This window comes from Pollicipes pollicipes, unplaced genomic scaffold (genome assembly GCF_011947565.3).
Source record: "Pollicipes pollicipes isolate AB1234 unplaced genomic scaffold, Ppol_2.1 Scaffold_6138;HRSCAF=7277_pilon_pilon_pilon, whole genome shotgun sequence".
Lineage (NCBI taxonomy): Eukaryota > Metazoa > Arthropoda > Thecostraca > Pollicipedomorpha > Pollicipedidae > Pollicipes > Pollicipes pollicipes.
The window spans coordinates 33,403,091-33,425,591 of record NW_023596818.1 but is presented as its reverse complement, the minus strand read 5'-3'; the positions used below and the strand labels follow the sequence as shown (position 1 = coordinate 33,425,591).

General features: G+C 48.8%; 1 protein-coding gene across 1 annotated transcript in view; it reads right to left on the bottom strand.

Annotated features, from left to right (window-relative positions):
* MESK2 (misexpression suppressor of KSR 2) overlaps positions 1-22,501 on the bottom strand; it is a gene marked incomplete in the record, with an annotated part of 54,394 nt that overhangs the window by 19,878 nt on the left and 12,015 nt on the right.

The following is a 22,501-nucleotide window of genomic DNA, read 5'->3' as shown; positions in this document are numbered from 1 at the left end:
CAAGAAGGTGCACGACCTGCTGGCCGACTACAAGCCGCTGCGGCACGTGCGCGAGGGCGACGTGCGCGCCCAGCGCCAGCATGAGCGCAAGACAGAGGAGTACGAGAACCTGATGAGCGGCGACGTGTGGCGCAGCCTGCGCGACGAGAGTCGCTCCGGCGGCCGCGGCCGGCCCGCCGGCGCCGGCGCCGCCGCCGACTCGGTGCTTTCGGAGCTCCGCTCGGCGCGCCAGAGCACGGCCAGCTCGGCCAGCAGCGCGCGCTCACAGTTCAGCGCGCGCAAGGCCGAATCGCTGGGCGAGCGGCCGGCGCCGGCGTCGGCCGCCAGCTCGGCCAGCACGCGCCGCTCCAAGCTGGACGAGTTCAAGTCGTTCAAGGACGAGCTCTGGCACGAGAAGTAGCCCGCTGGTGGCACAATTTGGTTCGGGGGTTTGCGGCAGCGCGAGCCAGCAGGGTTCTGACCCGCTGAGAGGCCGGCGGCGCCCATGGCCCTGCGATGTGAGGACGTGTCGGGCCCGTTCCAGAGCTAAGGGCTCCTGGCTGCTGTGCCCGCGGGCGAGCTGGTAGCGCCAAGGTCATGAGCTGCGGCACAAATGTCGTACCGGCAGCACTAGTCTTCAGCCCCGCGGCGGTTTTGTATTGTTACGGCGGTTGGGGGCGCGCGCTAACATTTCTGGCCTCATGCTAACGCTCTTCTAGCCTCACGAGAGCACGGTGGATTTACGCGCATCGGGATTGAAAGAACGCAATCGTATTTCGCGACGCAACGAATGCTCGACGACTCGTGCCGATAGAGACTGAAGGAACGTGACCGAACTTCGCGATGCAATAAAGACAGTCTCCTTGTGAGATGGTCGGGTGGTTGGTGGGTGGACACTGAGCTGGGTGGACGCTGGGCGCCATGACGCGTCGCGTGCGCCACGTGTAGCGCGCACGCCACTGGCTTGTCTCCATTACGTTTGGTTTTACGTCAAATATTGCGGTCGCCCGTTTTCATACGGTGGGACGGTGTTTCGCTTCGCATCACACCAACATAAGCTCACATCTGCGGTGTGTATGAGCGGACCATCAAAACAATGGCATTTATAAACATTTACCCCAGATTTTGCATAGTCAGCAGTCGACTTCACTGCGGTTGTGTCTGAGACAGCAACCAAACATTCCCTGGGTAACCCCAGATATCGATTGTAAGTAGACACAAGCAGATGTATAGACATAAAACATAATATAGGTATATTGACATAAAATTAGCATGAGTATACAGACAAATCATTAACCTAAACCTGTACACAGCGGAAAAGCCCGCACACTTGTCCCTTTGCAAACAAACAAAAAAACAGCAGTGGATAGTTATCACACGTACCCACACCGCATAAAAAACGTTAGCCACCAATGTACGTACCGTGTGTCAGACATGCTTCGCTTCTTTAACCTACGCATATCCATGAGCGCACCTGAACCCATCGGAGCATCTGACTGTGATTATAATTCTTTTGCGTGCATCCACTGCAGGTCGTACAGCGCCCATAACTATCATTTTATGCAGGGCCGCAAATCAAGCAGGCATATCGAGCAAGGCCACCCTGTAAAGTCGTGATGTTCAGGCATGGTACCATGGTAAAAAGATGACTTGAAAATCTACAGCGCGAATAAGCTGAAACATTTCACCAGACCCCACAGCATGCGAATACTACCCTAAAAAGTAACAATTTCTCCTGACCTTACGCCGGCCCACTAAATGATATAGCGTACGACACAGGGCGTCGCGTCCGAAGAACTGCACTCTCGTCGTGTGGAGATGTATATCGCTCAACGACGGAGAGCTGCCTCAACCCTCGGAGCAGCCGAGCCGCTGGTGAGCCCCCCGTCGGCCCGAAGCTGTATATTTAACATCGTACCAAGCACTGACAGCCTGATTATTTCTCATTCAACGTAATATACCAACAAACAGTTCAACCTCCCACCGCCATGTACCAGTCTGGATGCAGGGACGTCGGCTTCACGCCAGCAACGTTTGCCGACAATAGTTTTCAACGTAATCAACGGCGGTAAACATTTCGCGGTAACGGCCCGGTCATCACGACGTCAGCTCAGGCAAGCCTCCCGTACCGCCGGTCCTGACGTCATGCTGGCTGGCCGCGCCGTGAAACCCCCCCCCCCCCCCCCCTCGCAACCCTGGTCCCGATGACCGCCGGTCGGGGCACACATCCTCACGGGTCTCCGTCCCAGAGAGGAGGCGGCAGACAGACCGGCTCACACAGTCGGCGTCAGCGGACGCTGCTGTCGTCCCGACTTCAACTGACGATCCCCGGAAGGGGCTCGACCCAGCACCAACTGAACTGACGATCCCCAGCCGGGCTCGACACAGCACCAACTCAACTGACGATCCCCAGCCGGGCTCGACAGAGCACCAACTCAACTGACGATCCCCGGCCGTGGCTCGACCCAGCGCCAACTCCATTAACGATCCCCGGCCGGGGCTCGACCCAGCGCCAACTCAACTGACTATCCCCGGCCGTGGCTCGACCCAGCACCAACTCAACTGATGATCCCCGGTCGTGGCTCGACCCAGCGCCAACTCAACTGACAATCCAAGGCCGTGGCTCGGCCCAACACCAACTCAACGTCGCCGGCCGGGCGACAACAGCCAGTTACTGGCAACACATCGCTATACAAGATGCATGTTTGACTTAGAAGTTAAAAATACGTGCCAATTAATCACCGAAGCAAAATTCAGGGGTACTGAAAGCATGTCAGCAGTTTGAGGCAATTGACGTAATTCTAACGAAAACAATGTGTTATCAGCGAATTTACCTTTGGTGACGGAGTTCGCTCCCCAAATGGTATGATGTTCGTTCGTTTGCCACTTGGCTTTTTGTTCTTCTGTGCCTTCTTGATGCTGTGGCCGACGCCTCTGTTGATTGTGCCATTATTGCACGCCTTGCGGCTGGCGAGGCGGGCACGAGTCATACCGGTACACCTGCAGCCGAAATAGCTTCACCAATCTGGGAATAACACACTGGCATTAGCATATAGCGACGCAATATCATTTCAGCTTTATTCATCATTGAGCTGATTTCATGTTCTCTTCCTCGTTGGCTTCGTTCTGTGTTATTTTCTCGCGTTTGCTGGTCGATGGAAGTTAGCTGACCAGCTGGTCAGGTATTGGGGCTTCCCCACGCTTAGGCAACGGTTATACCGTGCAATGATGGAGAAGCTATCTACAATAGTATCATCACCTTTGAAATAAACACGCTTTCATGCACAAAATTTGTTACCGTCATAGGCTCCCGAAGGACGTGGATTCGCTCTTGGAAACGTCTGTTTGGCACGACCTATTTGTCAAAAAAAGAAAGCTAAAGCACCTCATACGCACGTGTTCATGTGATGCTCTAACCAGATACCACACCCAGCGACTTTTTTATGTTCAAAACTCGTTCGCCGAAGGGCTAGGAAGATCGCATATTAGACGTGCCGCAACCAAAGCAATGTTTGCAAGTCCTGATGACCCATAGGAGCATCAAGAAAAGTATCTTGGACCCGCGGCTCCGCCATCCCGACCACAGCATCGGTGCCCGCTTTAGCCCGAAGTCACACGACACCAAATTGTCAACCGGTGTGGGTAAGAAACGGAGGAGACTTCGGCATGACTAGGCTGCCAATAGTACATTCTGTGAAGCAGTTTCACAATTGGCCACGACGGATCTGAAGGCCCTAATGACGGACCCAAGAGCATAGCGCAGAATACCCGTGCAATCAGTGATCCAAAACAGCAAGTGAAATCGCCGGAGGTAGGGGGCCTGTAAGGACCTGTAACTGTGCTTATGTTATCATCAAATGTTATCATTATAACATTGTCTTCCAATGATCTTCAAATGTTATCATCAAGTGCGGTAAGCACTTAATCTCCATGACTTTCAGTTGGCCACATGACAACTGAAGAGTACCAGGTTTCTTGTAAAATTGCCTTTTTGATCTATCTGAATTGTCAGTTGAATGGCTATGCCCCAACTATTCCACAAGTCATTTGTGCTGCATGTGTTGACACCGGTGGTGGTAATTCCTTCACCAGAAAAAATCTGAACAAAAGTTGGTTCCATACAAAAACCTGATTTGAAATTCACACTTTTAAGTTAAGAATACATTTAACATGACATTGTGAAAAATGGGTTTTCAATTGGCACACATGGGCATCACCAAATGCACTGCTTATGCAGGTTCCCAATAAACATTCTACCATTGAGGCTGTGCCAAACTCAAGGCACTCTAATTATGACCCCTAATTATGTCCCAAAACCCCAAGACCCCTAATTATGTCAGCTGGTAAGCCTATGTGGCTACAAGTGGCTGGAAAGAGCAATTATAGTAGAACACCACCAGTATAAAGTACAACATATGTAGGCAATTACCTGGTCACAATATGAAGCCATTAACTGGGACTGATGACAAATGAAAGGGTGCTTTGGTGTTACTTTATATAAAAATACCAATTCATTCTCTCTGTATCAAGTCACTTTACAGTATTTGGGGTCTAGAAGTCATCTCTGTAAACTCTGTTCTAATGAAGCTCCCAATGATAGGACAAGACAAGGACAAGTCTCAGCTTGGAAAGGAGCATAAAATGGTGATCTTATGAAGGCTACGCTCAGCCCTAAGCTGACTGCGGGATGCAGAGTACAATCAAGTTGGTAGAAGGAGGGGGCTGCAGTCAATGATGGCTTACCTGCAAATGTCTTGAAAGCCAAAAATGATGCAAAGTTTGACTGGCCACAACATGTAGTTGATGCCATTGTATTTATAAAAATTGATCTAAGATCAGCCCAACCACATACACATATTCAACAAGGCAAGAACTTTCTAGATAACCCAAAGCAGAGCCAGCCCTATCTGATTGCTCAGCATACCAGATGAAAATTTGCAAAGACAGATTTTGAAGTATATGAGGCACTCCTAGCCTGTCTGCTCGGACACTCTTCTGAACAACTGATAATTGTGTGATTGTTGGGGACTGATATGTAAGCATCATCCATTAAATAAACTGGCCACATGGATAGATCAAGTTGTGTCAATTCCCAATAAACTCATCTATCATAAATTAAAATTTGTACAGTTAAGAAATAAAAAATAAATGAACATCAATATATTATGCCCAACAGTGCTCCAGAACCCATAAATCCTGCACACACCTGCAGTTATGCTTGAATGCCAGGCTTGGATTTCAGGATGGCAAAATTGCCTCAAAACAGCACAATGTGACAGTGCATTGATCAGTTCAGTGAGGCAGTTCAACAACCAGAAGGTGAACAGTGATTATGAAGTATTGAGATGTCTTGTGAGGCCTCTTTTAATGCAATGTCATAGGCATTATCTCTAACTTCAGGATTACTCATTGGATGCCTTCCCACCTATTTCATCTTTCCTCTACAACATTTCAACCCCAAAAAGCAGGAGTAATTGCCAACATCCAAAGTGTGTTAATTAAATTACAAAATTCACCAAATGCATGGCAGAAAATTGAATTAAGCAAAAACTTCCTTTTATGACGCTCCTATGATGCAAGATTAACTTGTCTATACTTCTGAACATAAATGCCTTCATATTTTGGTACAAAAGAACATCAACCCTTATCCAGACACTGCCACATTCTGTTCCAGTACATTTATCCATCATACAAAGCAATATGTTGTAGGGTTGATTCCAAGCATCTAATGTTTTGCAAATGAAATTTACCCGTTTCTTTCTCTAAGTTGCCCGTTGTCTGTGCGTGCACCAAGTAAAGTTCCAGTACACCACGCAAGCGATACTATTCCCTCCCTTTTCGAAGCACATGATAGACAAGTAACTCGACAATGTCAGCGGTACTTAGGTGAAAAGCAGGCTGTCAGGAGCACTTGAAAACCTACCGATGCAGTGATGAAGAAGAATAATCAGGATCGTCGGCAAATCGTAATTAACCTGCACTAGCGAGTGTGGTGGAGACGCGGCGTCAGTAGTGGAATCAAATGAAATTGGCGCGAGACGCACATCTTCAACGTTACCAAGTCGGTGAAATTTTTGGAAGGACACGAAAAACAACCCGAAGTAGAAAACAGCGTGATGATAATCTCTGTTTTACTTGATGAGGATGATGCTCGCTTGTTGGGCGAATATTTTTCGTCTATACGACTGGTGGCAATCAGTGTGTCATTTCATAAAGCAGGTGACGTGCGTAGTCTTTATTTACCACGCCAGTGGAGTTGGCGATTTATTCAGCGATTTACGCAGCGACGAGTTCCGATTTCTCTGAACGCACGTCATATCGTCAATCATGCCACGAGAACATTGAAAATGGCATGTGTTTTGCAATAACATGTGATAAGACAGTAAATACCTTGTCCTTCACAGAAAAACCAGAAGAATGGAGACATCTTGGGTTGAGATTTCAGCAACACGCCTGTATCGAAACGATAGAAGAAGCGAACTCAGATTTGCCTACCGGTGATCCTCCACGATTTTTCAGGGTTTTTTTTGAAACAGCAAACCACAGATTTTACAGGATAATAACTTGTATGGGATTAGAAAAGGGCAATTGCCAGCCATTACCACGATGCAGTGCATATCTAAGAATGAGAATGCGCGAGAATACATGTGCATGCAAAGAATTCAAGCCAATACGCGTCACGCACCATGCTTCATTCAAACATGCAAGCGATTTGAGGCAAACAGGCATCCCACATCGCGCATCAACTATACATGCAAGCGATTTCAATTGAACAGGCATCGCGCATCACGCGTCAAGCATCACTTACAAATGTAAACGATTTTAAGCTAGCATGCATTACACATAAAGGCACATATCACGTTCGCATAACCGGCCATGATGAGCTCCGTACGTTAAGACTTGATCGCTGACTTTTTATATGAATAGATTTACGTATCTTATCTTATATTATGGTGATTGGGAATTACAAAAGGCCACTAGGCCTGTCGGTCCCGGTCTCGTCAGGCTCTCAGTCCGGAAACCAAACAGTATCAAATTATGTGTAGATTCAGTGTGGGATGTCATGCATTATGTCAGCCCACTGCATATTAAGCCCATACTTGAACTGCTCAACTGAGGTTGCTGACACGACCGGGTGTGGAAGAACGTTCCAATTGTTGACGATCCGCGTGCTAAGCGAGTTACGACGGACGAGAGTCCTAGCTCGAAGTCTTCTCAGCTTCCATTAGCGTCCTCTTGTCAACTTTGAGGTGCCTTGTCAGAAGCTTCTCTTCCGACAGCGACATACTTCCGTGAAACAGCTGGTACACTGTTACCATGCCTCCCCCACGACAACTGTCGCACAGCGAGGGCAACTGGAGGACTCTGAGCCTCCCAGGGTATGGCTGGTGCCTCACTTCATAGACAAGACGGGTAGCTCGTCGCTGAACCCGCTCCAGACGCTTCTGGTCCAGTTTGCCGAACGGGCCCCAAATTACGTTGTCGTGCTCCAAATACGTACTAAGATTTTAAAGAGTAATGGCAACGTGCGAGCATCGACGTCGGCAAAGACCGCCTCACGACCACGAGCATCTGGTTGGCTTTGGAGATCGCCTCCACCGTCTGCACGTGGAACTTGAGCCTGTAATCCACGAAGATCCTGAGGTCTTGCTTTATGGACTCGACCGCGATTTCGGCGTCCAAAAAGTAGGTCAGCCTCGGGTTGCAGTTTTCGATATGCATTACTTTGCACTTTGCTGCACTAAAGGGGAGCAGCCACCCCTTTGACTACTTGGCCCGGGCGTCGATATCAACCTGTAGAGGTGGGCCAGTCAGAGGCCTCGGGACACGATAGTAGACCTTAGTGTTATCCGCGATCATCTTGGCCGCGCTGCGCGCTTGTTCTGGCCGATCGCTCACGAAGATTGTGAATAGCGTTGATCAAAGCACTGATCCTTGCGGGATGCCGCTGACGACGTTGGTCCAGTCCGACTTCGAGCCCTTGATCCGCATTCTCTGCATCCAGTGGGTAAGGAAAGCCCTGATCCATCGGAGCAAATTACCTCTCACACCGTAAGCATGAAGCTTGGAGAGCAGACAGTTATGAGACACAAAATCAAGGTATTGCTAAAGTCCAGGTACGCCACGTCCACTGGCTCTCTGTTCTCTACCGCGGCGCTCCAATCTTCTATGACTATTGATAGCTGGGTGATAAAGGACCGCTTTGGGAGAAACCCATGCTGGGCTGCATGAAGAAGACAAGAGAAGTGATTAGGTAGGGCATCACGGACGAAAGACTCGAGTATCTTGAAGGGAATGGCAGTAAGACTCACTGGGCGATAGCTCGCTGGGGATTGTCCGTTATATTTCTTAAAGATCGGGACTGCCTCGCCAAGGTTCCACTCCTTCGGGAGCATTCCGGATGCCAAAGATTTTCGGGAAAGTGCGCTAAGGGGTACTGCCAGGACGTCTGCGGACTCACGAAGAAGCCTTGGGTGGACATGGTCTGGCCCAGCGGCCCTCGAGGTCTCCAGAGCAGCCAATTTATTTGCCACTGCCTGGGTAGAGATGTCCGTGTCATCCAGAAACGATCCAGTATAGTTGCAAGGCAACACAGGCACGGCATTAGTCCCTTCGTCCGTGAACACACTGGCGAAGAATTTATAGGGGACATTGGCCTTTCCTTCGTGTTTGCTGGTTAACGCTCCATCATCGTCAAGAAGGTCTTCTACCATGCATCGTGTGTGTAGTCTTGAGGTGGCGTACCTCCAAAAGGCCATGGATTTTATTTGAGGTCCGCTATTAATTTCATCGCATACCCTTTCCGAAGGTTTCTGGTCAACTTCCGAAGGTCATCGCGACACCGCAGAAACCTGGCATGGTCCAGAACATCGTGAGTCCGCGTGTACGTACGCTATAGTTTTTCCTTAGTCTTCTAGAACTGCATGGCCCTTGGGTTCATGTACAAGTTCTTCCTAGGTTCAGTCCTTATCTTGAGGGAGCAAACCTCAGTCGCCCGGGCGATTCTCACCTTGAAGAACGTGTAAGTACCTTCGCGGCTGGGGTTCTCCATCAGTGACCAGTCCATTAACCTGAGGGTGTCAACCAGATGCTCGTAATTCGTGTGTGTCAGCTGGCCGGGACGAGGAGTTTGCGGCACGGAGTAACAGATCAAAGTGGGCCTGATGCTCACATGGTTGCTGTTACCTAGCCCAGGCAGGTATTCGATTTGGCTCACCATCCCCTCCTCGTTTGTGAAAATGAGGTCCAGGACGCTTGGAGCTTCACCCACCTGGTAGCATGTTGGCTGCTGGACATGTTGGAAAAACAGCTCTGGATGGTATCCATCAGTGAGCGGGTTGGGTGACTCTCTGGAGCTGATGACCGCTCTATTACCCAGTCAATCTGAGGCAAGTTAAAGTCGCCTACAACCATCAAGTGAGAAAATTGGGCTCTGCGCGCTCTCTGAGTAAGGTCCTACAATTCGCACACACTGTCTTGGGTGTTGCCTGACGGACGTCGACATATGCAGCTAAGTATTAGGGCGTCCTTCCAACTCAAGGCCATCTTCAGCCACACTTGCTCCAGAGGACTTGGTCCAAATGAGTGTTCAGCTGCATTTAGTAGGTTGGACACATAGACACAAACGCTTCTCCTACCACTAGATCCGAGGTTGAGCAGAGATGGATTAAAGTTTGTGCACAGGGTGTAACCAGATATCAATAGCAGAGATGGTGCAATAGGAAGGTTACGGGATTTGGAGAGGGCCTCGGTCAACAGCATGATATCTGGCTTGTGGTCACTTACTTTCCTGTAGATAAGTGAATATGTTCTTATGAACTTACTTTCCTGTAAATAAATAAACCTATCCCTATAAAAGGTCAGCGTCGAAATCTTCACGTACACGGCTCATCATGGCCAATTATCCGAGGGCGATATGTGCCTTTGTCAGTGATGTGTGCCTTAACTTCAAGTCGCTTGCATGTTTGGATGAAGTATGACGTGTGATGCGTATTTTCTTGAGTTCGTTTGCGTGTACACGTATTTTTGCGTATTCTAATTCTTAGATATGCACTGGTAATCGTGCTAACGGCTGGCAATCGTTATTTGTTAAATCCCATGAAAGTCGGTGTCCTGCAAAAACTGTGGCCTGCAGTTAAAAAAGCGGCTGGATAATCGGGTAGGATATTCAGCAGGCAATTTTGAATTCATTTCTGCTGTTGTTTCGATAACACCATGTGGTCGAAATATCGACCCATCTATGTCTCCATTCTGCCATTTTTTTCTGCGAGTAATAAGGCTATCACCACTGTCTTATCTACGTGAATAATGTTCCTCGCAAATGCACTGAAAAACTTGCGTAGAACTATATGATCGTCAAGGTCAAACCCTGGTTCCAAATGTCGGAAACTCAACATTACCATAAAGTTATCGGCCGATTTTGATCCTGCGAGCACTAAAAATATATTCCAGTGCATGGACTAGCGCGTCTGTCTAAAAGTCCTGACCTATCAAGGTCACCCTTCAAGTTCAAATGCAGGCTCAAACGAAGGAGAACTCCACATCGCCAAAAAAATTGCCGGCAGATTTTAACTACGCCAACACCACAATATTCACCATGGAAGGAACTAACGTCCGTCAAAAGTCCTACCTCTTGTGGTTATCTTTCAAGGTCCAACTTAAGACCCAAATGACGGGGAACTCAGTAATCTGCTCGTGATATAGAGTTCCTCGTCTATGGATCCTGAATATGACGTAGAATAGTGATTGGAGAGGTCAGGGCTTATAAACGGACCCTAGTTCTTGCGCTTATGAACATTCCGACGCTTCCTTGTTCAAAATCGGTCGGTTTTTTGGTGATACGGAGTTTCCCGTCCCTTGCCCATGCTCTTGACCTCGCAGATCACATGATATTGAAAAATAAACGTCATTATCGATGTTCTCTGTGGCATAAATGAACATGTTACGTGTTTGCAGAAAAATCGGATCTCGTCGCTGAAAAAATCGCTGTCGCCAACAACATGACCAAGTCAATGATGGGTTGGACTTTTCACGTACTTATGCAGACGGGCTGGCGCTTGTCTGCATGCGTGCGGCACAGCCATACATTAAATAATGTGGATGTGCACTCCTGGCAACAAAAATCGAGTGGCTTATGCATCCCTCATCGAGTGGTATCCCATCGAAGAGCTTATGCGAACTAGGCACAGTTGCCAGAGAAGTCCGCGTGTACAGCGCCATCTCCGGGCAACGCTCATAACTACTGTTTCCCGGTTGCCGCCGTCGTCCCCCAGTTTTGGAATAGTTGCGGATTTAGGATAAGAGCACGTATGGAAAAAAACACGTATGTCTAAGATGCGCATGCAACTGTTCGTATTTAAACGAGCGTAAGGTATTAAGTTTGCATGACAGAAGAATAAACCCAAAAGCTTGCACGCAAATGTACTTTAGGTATAAAGTTTGGCAAAAGTAACTACCTACAAACGCTAAAGTTCCTAGGGGTATGTTCGTAGCCCAAGGTCCGTGTGGCATAAAGCAAGTATGTAAGGTTTTGTTTTGACAAAGGTTCGCTAATTCAACAGTTCGCCTATGGATAAAATTTCCCCACATAAAGTACGGACCCAAATGTTCGTAATCGGTTGTACGTAGCGATAAGTTCCAAGAGGGCTTATCTCCCGACAAACGGACAGCAGGACCAGATCCAAGATTTTGTCAAGAGGGAGAACGCCTCATTGTGGTGCCTCTACAAATTAGTGATTCCCGCTCCCCACACACACATAATGAAATCTCCAGATTTCGGTCACTTAATTCCGCATTATCATGTTTTAGCAAGTTATTTTTCTCTGCGCACTGTGGAGTGTTCGACAATCGACATAGTAGGAAAATGTGCATGTTGATGGCTCGCGCTTATTTTTGCCAGAGACTGATGCATTGAATTGCGTTCAGAGCTTGTTATTTCATAGAAGATATGGAAAGACGAATTGGAGGTGACTCCTAAATACCACCAAGTCAGGTACAACAGCACGATTCGAGTGAGTGGCTATCGTTTTCGTCCGTACAACGAAACCAGTAGCAAGCTGCATTTTTCACGTCACCTTACTTGCAATCTATGGTTAAAGCGAATACAGCAACCCGCATAAGAAATGTATGCGGTAATGACTGCAGTGGCATTGCACGACGTAAAGGTGGAATCCTGTTTAGTAGTGGGAGAAGCGGCAAGGCCAGTGGAATGCGTACACTTTTGGTGCGGTTGACCTCTTGGTAGTAAAACTTAGGGTATATGGGGCAGACCATAGGGAGTCCTGTGAATATTTATATTGCGTTGCGTCATTAGCACGGAAGCAAAATGTCCGTTGGGTCGTTTGCAGTTTCTTTTGTTCGGGACAGGCCTCATCCAGTAATTTGACGTGACTCGGCTAAGTAGACGTCCATGACAGAGCATTCGACCCCCCCCCCCTCCCACTCCCACCCAAGCGTGTTGCATTCAGACGGTCACCCGGCACGTGTTACCTGCGTTCGAACTTGAATAATGTATTGATATTCGCGTAAGATGCTTCGCCGGCCTCCTCACAATCACCTAGCGTCTTCCCTTAACACGCGCCCGGGTGGGGGTCAAATTGAACCTCCTGAAGGTTTTTTCCAGAATGGTTTCCGGACAGCGCGGCGTAGCCGCGCTTAATGTTGCATAGCTGTAGGCAATTGAACAGCGGATCGCTTGGTATCAAAAATTTAGATTCACCTTGTAAGGTCCCTGACCTATGACAGGTCAAAGTCAGGCCATGGTTTCAAGGAAGCGAATTTCTAGGGAATCGTTCAATCTGATGCAACAGCGGAGTGTTAGACGAAGCCATACATCTCTGAGGTGCCTTCTTAGGAAACACAAAAATTGAATGAGCAAACTGCGCTGACCTGACGTGAGGTAAAAAGGTCAGACCAAGGTCAAAACCAACCTGTTTTATTACCCTAGGGCTTGCTGAATGGGATAGTTTCTGGTACTCATTTCAAATTTATTGATAGCAGGAGCCACATTATACATCTTACATGTACCTCTTAGAGGTATGAATAGGTCATCGACCTAAAATGGCCCAGACAGCATTTTTTAGAAACATACTGCCTAGCGTAATTCTTGTCGCTTATTCAAATGCAGAACTCAGAGCGGCATTGTCTGAGTTTGGTCACCATCACCCTCAAAAGGTCAAACAAGGTCACTGTCCTTAAATGAGCATGTGACCTTCTACTTATAAAGAGTTATCTAGGTTCTGGGCCTTTTTGGAGACTAGCCTAGAACTTGACCTTGTTTGACCTCATTTGACCCGAAGGTCATAACCTGGGAATCCTCAACTTTCGCTAACGTGAGTTCACGTACAGGTCAATACACCCCGTAAATTCAGTGTCTCTGGCTTTCTTAGCTCTCAAGATCCCAGAGGAATCAAATTGATCCCCCACCCCCACCCGAGCGAGGGGTATCCAGCCAGCCACGCAGGCGCATGTTAATGTAGGAGAAACGGGGAAAAATGAGGCACCCTGGTAAAACGGGCACCCCGCGATTTCGGCTGTTAGAGGTGGCGCCATCGGAAATCAATGGCTTAAACAAAAGCTTCTATGACAGGGGACGGAAATGACGTGCACCGGGCCTTTCTGTCGGTGGCCATCGTTGGAGGAGGACGTGAGTTTTCGCTTTACATGTTTTTGTTATTTTTGTGGTGAGTTGAACGTTGTTTATTCTGCGAGTATAATGAATCGTGAATTCAAAGCTGCCGCGCTTTGATGGTGTATGCATGCGGATTCCTGGTGAGCAATTGTGAATTTTTCGGACCAGTTTTCGTTGTGTGTCGAATCATGTTGTGTCGTTAGCATCCATGGGGCAGAATGGTTGGGGAAAAATGGGCACTGGGAGGAAAATATGACACAAAAGGTCCGGTTTTGCCCCACCTGAAATATGACTATTCCAAGGAAAGTTTGGTTTAAATAAGCCATGAACACAATGTTCCAATGGTAGTAGCAGGCCCATGAGTAGAGCCCGAACAAGTGAATCGATCCTGTTTCAGTTCAATGATTAAATATTGGTAGAAGTACTGCGTCAAACTGGGAATGTGCGGCCTTGCGATTTGTCGTTTATAAGTTGTTGAAGGTGTGCATGTGGCAGCTCTATATTTATCGTTCCTTTTAGGCCTAATTTGTTGTAATCATGTTGTTTAATAAAGATTGTTTGTGAACATACGAATCGTAAGTACCTACCTGTGATGACTTGATACAGTATCACGCATTTGCCCATCTCTTTGATAGCCTCTTTAACTTACTTGTTAGTCAGCAAACAAGCAACGACTTCCGACCGACCCGTTATGAAAAAAGTATCTAAAAAAGTAACTTAGGCCATGAAAAATGTGAAAAGTTAATGCGTTTTTGGTCATTGTCGCATAAAACTCACAGTACACTTCGTACTTTTTCGTACATTTAAAGGGTGTATTTCTCTGCATGTACAGGCACTGGCTATGAACTAGCGCATAGGTATTCTGTCTAACAGAACTGGCGTAAAACGTTAATTTCAGTTTTTTTCTCCGCTTATGGGCAAGACCCAGCAAACTGTAGTAAGTTTTAATGTTTAGTTGTCATGTTGTGCCCAGAAACGCTGCTAACTCCAATGAAGTGGGAAAAAGCTATACATTCCCTTTAAACATATACGATTCAATGTTTTGTTTTTAAATTATTAGATAGTTCAACGGTTTCTTGTTCCTTTAAACATCAGGACTGACTTATTGTATGGTATTACATAGGTGTTTTATCATATCGCCGTTAATGTTGAACGTAACTAATTTAACACGAGAAATGAAATGCTCTATTACCAATTAGTTATAGGCATGCAGTTAGGTATTTCTCTTTGATAATTGTACTTATTTGTCATAGCAGGTAAACGTTTTCCTAGTTTATAAAAAGGAATATAGGTACACTGACGGGTCCAGGGAGGGATGGGAAGGGGGGAGGCTTAGGGGGCAAATGACCCTCCCAAATCCCTTCAACGTTCACGCTGACGTTCTTTTTTTTACAGCGGAACTACTTCAATAGACGGAGAATAGTTCGAAATTACAAGAGAAAACCCGATCGGCAATCCTGGAAGCAGGTTACGATGACAAAGGCCATCAAAGCAGTCAAGGTGGGAAAAATGTCCACGAAAGAAGCGGCACGCCGCTTTCTGGTCCCGAAGTCGACTTCCGACAGACGGCTGAAAAAGGCACTGGCAATGTCAATAACAGAGGTCACAGAGAAGGTCCTGGGTCGACACAGACCTGTTTTCACGGAAGCTCAGGAGCGATATTTGGTACAGCACATAATGGAGCTCCAAACCCGAATGTTCGGAATAACGCTGACTGACCTCAAGAAGCTCGCATATGAGTTCGCAGACAGAAAAAAATCACTCACCCATTCAACACGGTGACGAGGATGGCAGGGGAGGCGTGGATACGGCGCCTTCGCAAGAGGAACCTCACGGCCTCACTAAAGACACCAGAGGCCACAAGCGTTGCTCGCGCCGCGGTGCTCAACTCGGTCAATGTCAACGCGTTCTTCGACAACCTTGAGTCGCAGGTGGATTCTGCCCAGTTCGGTCCCACATGCATCTACAACATGGATGAAACGGGATTCAACACGGTCGCAACAAAACAAGAAAAGGTGCTGGCGAGGAAAGGGTGCAAGCAGGTCGGCCAAGTAACATCTGCGGAACGAGGCACACTGGTTACCGGGGTGACGTGTATCAACGCTGCGGGGAGCTACATACCTCCAGGCGTGATATTCCCAAGGAAGAGGGCCAACCAGCAGTTGGAGAAGGGTCTTCCCCCAGGTAGCCTGGTGCTGTACTATGAGTCTGGTTGGATGCAGTTGGCTTAACCATTTCATACAGCACGCGAAGTCCTTGAAACAGGATCCAGTCCTTCTCATGCTGGATGGACATGCCAGCCACACCAAGAGCCTCGCAGCCATCCTGCTGTGCAGAGAAGCAGGTGTGGTCATGCTCACCATTCCTCCGCACACCTCACACCGCTTTCAACTACTGGACCGGACGCTCATGCTTCCCGTCAGCACCTTCTTCCTGCAAGGTCAGAGAACGTGGCTCCGAAACAACCCTGGTGTCACCACACTGTATGAGATGGGGGAGCTGATCGGGTCAGCCTACGTGCAGGCGGCAAGCAGTGAAGACGGCGTTGAAAGGCTTCGAAGTCACGGGGATCTTTCCCACAAACCGCCATGCATTTGGCGAAGAAGACTTCGCAGTGGCAGAAACAACGAACATCCCGCTGACCGACACCGCAGACGCACCAGTGAGTCTCAGCTCAGCAACAGCCCCTCTGTCCATGCCTGGACCCTCTGACGTTGATGTCTCGGTGAGCACGAACGTTTGGGAGTCCTCGGAAACTGTTGCCGGAGACGCAACGCAGGCTGGAATATCGGGGCAGGGAAACTCGACTAATGTCGAAACTCCGGCAAACTTGCTCACCGCTGGGGCTCTGCCAGATGATTTATCAAGCTCTAGCGATGACGAAGATCACGTTTTAGAAATGTCATGCTCAGCTGGACCGAGCCATGCTTCCCAAGGTCAAAATGACACACCCGCAAGCTCCTATGTGTCTCCCCGCGAAATCCTCCCTGTGCCAAAAGTGCACTCAATGGAGGAGAGAGGTAAGTGACGAAAAAAGGGTAAAACGTTTGTCTTGACTGACACACCATACGAGGAGGAACTTGAAAAAAAGACTCGAAGGAAAAGAAGGTAGACAGGGAGGAAAGAAAAATGATGACAGAGTTCAGTCTAAAGGAAGAAAAAGGGAGAGTGTAGAAACTCAGAAATCGCAGCGCAAACAAAAGAAGCGTACGCCGCGAAAGGTTGTCTTTGAGGAGTTCTCGGACGAAGAAGATGTAGCTTGTCTGTACTGCGGGTCATTCTTCTCCACGTCCAAATCGAGCGAGCCTTGGTCGCGATGTGCTCTCTGCGATAAATGGGCACACGATGCCCACGCAGGGATTGATGAAGAGGACGAGTGCGTGTTTGTGTGCGAGCTGTGCCTGGATGACTAGGCATGCTGATGTCTTGTCTAGTTTCGCCATTGGTCGTACCTGCTGACGGGTCCACTAGGCTGTGCTCTTTTCGTGTTTTGCGTCCGCAGTGACTAAGAAGTGGATTGATGAGAAGAACGAGTGAGTGTTCCTGAGCGAACTTTGCTTGATGACTTGTGTGTTTGACACTCGATCGTTGTCGTCTCATTGTGTAACCACCAGGCTGTGCTCCTCTAGTTCTGTGTCTAAGCCATGCGGCAATGGCTGTCGTTTCATATTAAGCTGTAATACACATTTGCTGGCCATTATTACTTTTCTTCGAGGGATCATACTGAGGAAACGAGTATGGAGTGGGATGGTTCGAGCAAAATATGAGCCCAAACTTAAGAAATATAGCTATTGGATGTCCAGATAAATACTTACTCACCGAGCAATGCATTTATTGATGCGTTTCATTAACAAACGATAACTTTGAAAATATGTATTTTGCTTATTCCGCATCACTTGTCCGTGTTGCCCCGAATACTGCTTTGTTTGGCCCCGAGCCAGGGGCAAAGTGAGGAAAAAACGTTGCCTGATATTTAGGGGGATCACACTTTAACATGAAGAGATATCGAACCGGCGCTTTTATAAGAGATAGACAATTGATCAGCATTCAATATTCACCTGCCAAAGACTTTCTGGACAGAATTATGAACTTCCCATATTAAAAAGCCGTTGAGGTGTCCGTCTTGCCCCGCTTTCCACTACAGCACAGACATTGCTCGTTGATGTAAAAAAATAAACGAATTAATTTGAAGGGACTTGATATCTAAGAAATCTAACTGGTTCTTAATCTCTCCGGCGTGTGGTGTGGTTGGTACGAGCGCCGAGCAAGCCGAGCCGGCCATTTTTGAACGAGCGACGATAGCACGGAGGTTGGGGGGAGGAGGGCATGCAGCGTCAGGTAGGTAGCGCAAGTCGTTACCAGTTCAGACTGACACGCATGACATCTAAAAAACTGGGGTGTGTTTGAATTACGCGTGCAGTACTTAAGCAAAAGGCACGTGATTAATTGAAAGTGTGGCTAGTGAATGTGACAGTGACGCGTGAAGAAAGGAGGCGCAGGTCCGCAACATGTCTTGGACAGCGGAGTCGGCACTAAGGACGGACAACTTTTCCCGGAGAGCTTCACAGAGTTTTCGGAGTGTTTTTGCGTTGCTGGGCAGAATTCCAGGACTCAACATACTTTTCTGAAACGTTGTCAGATCAGGCGTTTTGGTCAGGTATCGCGGTTGATCACTGCATGCTTCCCCGCTCCTATTTTTTAGCCCAATTTGGTTCCGTGCAATAAGTCGCATGCGGTAAAAATGTAGAAAAATGCATTCATGCGAGCAAAAGAATCGCGAACGGCACAAAATTGGAAGCTTCCTTGTATTATGTATGGCTTGTGTCTCCGGCTCAGAGAATGTCGCGCTAACCTTGGGCGCTGCTGTTATGGCGCGGCACGGCGCTGATGTTGTGGTGGTACGGCGCTCCTGTTGTGGTGGTGCGGCGCTGCTGTTGTGGTGGTGCGGCGCTGCTGTTGTGGGAGTACGGCGCTGCTGTTGTGGCGATAAGGCGCATGCTGTTGTGGCGGTAAGGCGCTGCAGTTGTGGCGGTAAGGAGCTGCTGTTGTGGCGGTACGGCGCTGCTGTTGTGGCGGTACGGCGCTTCTGTTGTGGCGGTAAGGCGCTGCTGTTGTGGCGGTGCGGCGCTGCTGTTGTGGCGGTGCGGCGCTGCTGTTGTGGCGGTGCGGCCGCTGCTATTGTGGCGGTGCGGCGGCTGCTGTTGTGGCGGTAAGGCGCTGCTGTTGTGGCGGTTCCGCGCTGCAGTTTGTGGCGGTAAGGCGCTGCTATTGTGGCAGGGTGTCGGTGCCTGCTGTTTGTGGCGGTGCGGCCGCTGTTGTTTGTGGCGGTGCGGCGCTGTGCTGTTGTGGCGGTGCGGCGCTGCTGTTGTGGCGGTGCACGGGACGCTGCTGTTGTGGCGGTAAGGCCCTGCTGTTGTGGCGTACGGCGCTGCTGTTGTGGCGGTACGGCGTTGCTGTTGTGGCGGCACGGCACTGGTATTATGGTGGTACGGCGCTGCTATTATGGTGGCATGGCGCTGGTATTGCGGTGGTAAGGTGCTGCCACTGTGGTGGTACTGCGCTGGTACAAAATGTTTATTTACATGAGGTTATTTATGTAACAAAATGCTTATTTGCTGCGACTGTATCAGATAAAGATCAAGAGGGACGTCATTTGTTTAGCATCAGCATCGAATATTCTCACGATTTTTGGGAAAATTGAAATAAATTCTGAATGTCAGAGAATAGCATAGACCTGTTTTGAAGTAGCTATACAAAAGAACGGTACCCGTGATCTAGAATCGCGGTCCGATTGTGTTGTGTCAGTCTCGTTGATTGTTCGAACATGTCGATGCAATCCCTCCTGTGCTTGGTTCGCCTCAGGATTGAGGCGAAATCAAATTTTGGAATATGCTCTCACAGCTGCATTTGCCAGGAATGCTTCGGAGGAGTATTCGCCGTTAGCCGCTACCAGACTTTGCCTTCGTCCCAAGTCGACGCGGATGTAAAAGCTGCTAAACAACCTGATTACTAAATTATGACTGAATACCACATAGCTCGGGAGCCTGGAACTACACGACTGCACCGACTGCCTGCGGCTCAGTCGCCACTGTACCGTACCAGCAGCGCAAGCGGTGGAGCCGGCTCGAGCGAGCCGGAGGCCGCCGCTCAGCGACCGGTTGCCTTCACCAAGCTGAGCTCTGGACAAGCTCGCCCCGACACGTGCAACACCGCGAGATCATTCAAAGGTCATCCGTCCGACGGCGACCCGACGTGTGGAAACAGCGATGCTGTATTGGGGACCGAATGTAATGATTAGGGATATGTCGCATGGACATGTCCCATGTGTAAAATAGGCAGGTTTGCGCATTGATTACTGGATGAGCGAATGACTTGGTAGCCTTCTTACTGTGCTGTTTTTACCTAAGCGGCCACACACACAGAGGCGAAGTTTCACAAAATGAGGTGGCGGGGTTGAGCGGTGAAAAATGACCCAACCTACCTCCAAAATGTGTCAACAAGCAGGTTTCTCCCCAGATTTGCCCACTTTCCTCCCAAAGTTGGGGACTGAGGCCCGAGCTGAAGGGAAGTGGCTTCACCCCCCCCCCCCCCCATTTTCCAGCTGGATAGGACAATACATCCCTGCATACATAATTACGTTCTGCGTGGGGGAAGGGGCTCTGGATGCGCGTAAATCAAATAGCGCAACAAGGGGGGGGGAGAGGGGACAGCGTAACGCTGCCTTTAGCTGTGGTGTCAAATAGTGACGAGTTTTAATCTTAAAGCCTGGTACCGTCGGCATCGTTTCCTGACAAGCTGCACGCTGTTTTTGTTTCGCATCTCTTGCTCATTTACGGGCCAAAGGACGGGCGTTCCTTTTAGGACGTTGCCAGGGGAGGTGATTTTCGTCCGGGATGACCAGTGCGTCCCAGGGGAGAGTAACTAAAATTGTCAAAAATATGTACCACAGTTTACAGATGGCCCCCAAAGGCCAATCGAATCTGTGACTCGAGCGAACCTTACGATTTTTATTTGTTTATTCTCTCAGTTCTCTCAGATGAAATCCCGAGCAAGTGTAAAGGATGGAGGCTAGGCTGGGCTTACCACATTCCCTGACGCCGTCTGCAATGCAGAGTTCTTGCGCAAGTGAGCCTTTGTTCAAGTTCTCACGCTGCTATCACCTGTTTTAAAAGCATCTGCTACCCTTCCAAACGTGGCTGCATCACGTTGTAAAGGTTTCCCTATATTGTCGACTCTGTAACACGAGGCATACAGTCAGTGATGCCTCGTTGATGGTGCAGTGAAAATGGAGATCGTTGGTGTCTTCCGTGCCTGGCTAATTGATATTCTCACAGCATGTGGAATCCGTTTAGTTATGCCGTAGGCTTTGCAAACCCGCCCGGCCAGCATGGCCATGCTGACACAGCCACATTTACAGATATTTCGGTATAATTTTGCCTTTTGACGTGCAATTTAAACAGGTACCATGAGTCAGTATCAATCAACCCAAAACAACATTGTAAAACTACTTCCGTCATGCATTACAGCGCACACAAATTATGCAACCATGCCAGGTACGATAAACTAACGGTGAAAATGGAGTCCAAATAGCAAGCAGGGGGGGGGGGGACACGAGCCGTATGATGGGGCGTAAGGACGCTTGTGGCCAGGGTCTGCGGCCGGGGGTTCGCCAATGGAGGGAATTTGTGTGTATAGGAGTTGGGCAATGGGCAGGTACCGTTACTACGTTTTTTTTGAGAAGCGCGTGAGAGAGAAGAAACGTGCGTTGCAGTCCTCGCCCGCATTAAGTTACCTTTACTGCAAATCACTTATGCTGATAGTGGGAAGAGTCAGAAATGTGCATGATTTACCAAATTTCTTTCCAGGACTGAATGCTGCTTCCTAGTCCTTGAACCAGGAAGAACCCAGGAACCAGTCACGAATCAAGCCGAGGAAACCGTACCTCGACTTTTGCTCGGTCGAACGCGGCGTGGCAGTGGTTGCGAGACCTTCCCCACAGACGCAGCAGTGGTTACGAGGTCTTCCCCCTAGGCGCAGCAGTGGTTGCGAGACCTTTCCCCATGCGCGGCGGTGGTTGCGAAACCTCTCCCCCCCCCCCCATACACCCAATTACCGATTGCTTTCGCAATATCATCTCCAGCGGGCGACGCAACATGGCTAAGTGCAGCTCAGCTCTTTGCACGTCGTGAAACCGCTTTAACTTCCCATCAGTTTCTGATGCGTGATCCGTCTCTAGGAAGTCAAGGGCACTCGTTCCCAGAGAGATGCACCTATACATTGTTATCACAGAGCGCACGCGATGCTTCAGCTCATCCCGCGGCTGTACAGACGATCACGCGCCATGGATCATGCATGCCACGCAGACGTCTTACAAGACACGGCTCGGTCACCACCTAGATCTAGGTATGGGATTATGGGCGGCGGTTCAACGATCCTGGGGTTTACCTGGTTGGATCCCTATCTGTGGCTTCGTTCGAGGCGCCCTTCAGGCGGGTTCCAAAACTTTCCAAAACTTCTCTGACCAGAATGACTGACGACGGCCTGCGGCATGATACGGCAGCCTACACAGGTGTACTAGTTTAGCCGTTTGATACGGATTGATGCTCGGTGCCATCGGTGTGTGTTGTGATGTGCTGGTTCATTTCTGCCTGATAATTGTTGTCAGTTACAACAAGCTACGTGACGACTGAGGGGCAGCTTCATGCGGAGGTATGCGCGCAGAGTACTGTCACTATCACAGTTAACAACTTGTGATTGCATGTTGGGTATGGGGCGAGACGGCGCCGTCGCGTCCGTCGTAAACGTCGTGTCTCGTTGTCCGTACGTCAATATGGAAAACACCGCGACCCAAGATTTATTTCTTGTACGGTGTGTGCGGGCCGAACAAAAAAA